Source organism: Adiantum capillus-veneris, chromosome 22 (genome assembly GCF_014529385.1).
Source record: "Adiantum capillus-veneris isolate H3 chromosome 22, ASM1452938v2, whole genome shotgun sequence".
NCBI lineage: Eukaryota > Viridiplantae > Streptophyta > Polypodiopsida > Polypodiales > Pteridaceae > Adiantum > Adiantum capillus-veneris.
Window position 1 is genome coordinate 113,142,756 of NC_140952.1, and position 3,315 is coordinate 113,146,070.

The window sequence follows — 3,315 nt, forward strand, 5'->3', positions numbered from 1 at the left end:
AAGTGATCCGGGAAGTCCGAAGTTAAGTATTTTTCACATCACTTTCAAGCTCATTTCCACTATTACCTTCTTGGAGAGAGCAAAGAGCACACAGGAGCATCCGACCTTCTACCGCCTTCTACGACTGCTACGAGAGCTCAGAGGACACCAGACATGAGAGGTAGACTCGTTGCCATAAGCTTTTGATGCTTATCGTTAACTTTTGTCGCGAAAACTGACCAAAACCAAGAAACAAGAGCAGACGGGGAATGGGGAGGAACGCTAGGTAGGGGCACAACCGCCTAACCAAACCTTGCAAGAACTTAGAGGTGGGTTACCCTAACATAGAAGATGGGTTTCTAACACTCAAAGCTCGAGAAAGAACGACTTGAAAAACCCTAGGTCAACAGAGCCTGCAAGAGGCAAACAGAAAAAAAGTTGTCGAAACGACACAAAACTTCTCAGGAAGCTTAACAACATCGAGGGCAATGCAACCATGGAGTATCTCCGGGTTTGGATCACCAAAAGTAGGTCGGAACAACCGATTCGGCGGCGGACACACAAAGCGTCATTTTGGCATAACGGCTAAAATTGACGACCAAATGACATGAAACTTCACAAGCAGCTTCAAATATACATGGATGACTTATGTTTGCAAGCAAAACCCAAAAGAAAGCTGATTCACTTACCGATGGTGAAAAAGACGCTTTCGGGCAACCAAATGGAGAAAGATGGAGAACGGGGAGCCAAAGTCAAGTTCAACCAAATAGGTGGCTTCACAACATATCCAATGAGCTGGAAATGCAACTCTCGAGAAGAAAAGTTGAAGAAATTCAACTCCAAGGCAAAAAGACGACTTCGGAGACTGAAATGCCTAAAGGGGGCTTTTTAGCTAAACTAATGACTTTTTAAGTTGAAAACTAGTTAGCAGGGCTTAGGGCACTAGCACAAAGCATTCTTTGCACAAAAAGACCAACATTTCAAGAAAAGACATCATACGCGTATGATGTCTCACAGCATGATTTTCACATCCATTTCAACATTTGAGTGCATAGCCTCATTCCACATGTTAATCACATCCTATGAACCAAGTATCATGAGAATTGGAGTTAGAAAACCCAAGGAAAACCAAAAAGACGCAAAGTAGGCCATAAAATTGATTTTTGGTCCTAATTTTGTCAAAATAACTCCAAACTCATTGAAACTTTGTAGGATTGTTGATTAACACATCTACAAGCTATCTGGAACCAAAAAGCACCATTTTGACACAAAAGACATCATACGCGTATGATGTCTATTTGCACTTACAGAGCCAAAATTGCTCATTTGTCATCATACATCCATTATATATATCTAATACATGCTACATATGAAGTTTGGAACCATTTGGTCAAGTGGATCACCCCATTAGCCCAATTGAGGAAAAATCCTTCATCCAAAGCCTATTTTTGGCCCAAATCCAACATACTCAAGTCCAAACCAAGATTTGAGTAGAGACAGTCCTTCACTAGTACATGGGGAGTCCACAGAATCAATCCCATGAAAAATTGATGAAAAAGACATCATACGCGTATGATGTCTTTAGAGCATTTTTAGCCCAAAATATATCCAAAATTCATAAATCCACTGAATAAGCCTATCTAAAGCCATATCCAAGCTTATAGAGAAATTTGGTCCAAAAATACACTAAAAGACATCATACGCGTATGATGTCTCACTATGTGATTTTGGCACCTCAGGGCTTCAACCACCAAACAGAAGTGATCTACATGCCATTTGAAGGTGAACCACCAAGTTTTATCCAATTTGGATCATGAAATCCATTTCCCTTTCAAAATTTTGCCAAGAGCCTGAACTGGACTAAACTGGCCAAAACTTGACCAAATGGGATCCAAACTCAAATCCAAGCATATGATACTCATGTATACACTATCAGCTACAAGCACAACCAATATGAAGTCATTTTGACACAAAAGACGTGTATGATGTCTCCAGCATGATTTTGAGCAGTTTGCATATTTTTTCACCTACCCTGCATCCTTAGGCCCTGAATAGCTCATGTTTCAATTTTCAAGTCATTTGAATAGTTAAAAGCTTCATTTCGGCTTTCAGTACTAAAAAGACGCTAACTTCTGAAATTAGAGTTACAGGATCCATGGATTCCGCCAAGTTATCGGCAACGAAGAGAAAAAGACCGACAATCAAAGATGCTCTTGCAGAAGCGGAACCCTTTGACATTCCAGCAGAAACCCTCAAGCCAACCAAAACTTGGGTGGAGGAAGCAGTACTGGAACAAGAGGGAATAAAGATCTACTAGGGGACTTTCAGAGATCCTCAAGGGCAAGCGGTGGATATACCGATGATCCCACAAGAATTGGTGGATTATAGCAGGTCAGAGAACATCAGCAGGTACCTGGAAAGGGCAGACTTGCACAGTTTCTTCACCTCAAGACCATCAGGTGTGGATACAAGAAGAGTGTACGAGTTGGCAACATCCATTCAGAAGGATGGGAAAGCCACATTGACAGCAATAGATGGAGAGAAAGTAGAGGTACAGATCACTCCACAGCTCATTGCAGATGCATTGAAGCTGAACAACAAAGGGAGCTCTGTCAGGGAAAGAAGGGAGGCTATAGAGGTTTATGGGTCCAAAAAACAGAATGCAACTTATGGAGATATGGCAGACCAAAGAGCGGCAACCCTTTGCCGACTGTACAACCAAATTCTCTATATTTGCAGTAAAAGACCGCGAAAGTATACGACACCGCCCCATGCCATTGCAACTACCATCACATGGGCATTGAAGAGCAATATGCCAAAAGAGGTGAATTACGCTCAACACATCCACGAGCAAGTAATTGCCATGCACAACGAGAAGCCAAAGTATATAGGAGGAGCTGAAGTTCTGACAAGAATAGCTTATGAAGCTATTGGAGCCAGAGATCAATGGCCAAAGGTTCCCTCCCAGAATGAGTGGCTTAGAGAAGTCGATGAGGAGGAAGAACAGCCTGAAGTATCCAAGAGGGCGTCCACAAGAGCACGCAGGAAACTAGAAATAGTTTCAGAACCTGAAGAGAATGTGGATGAGCCGATTATGAAGAAAGCAAAGAAGAAGGTTGCTCCCAAGCAAACCAAAAGTCAGAAAGCGGCACGAATGGAAAGACTAGTGGAGCAGTTTAGAGCGGAAAGAGCTCTAAAGGGGGACTTTGAAGAAAAGTGGGTGCCAGACCCCACTAAAGTCGGAACTAGCTCAGCCAGGCCACATGTTGATCAATATGATCAATATATTAGAGCTTATGAGGAGTCAGAGGCAATACTGGAGCAGCAACCTGTCGA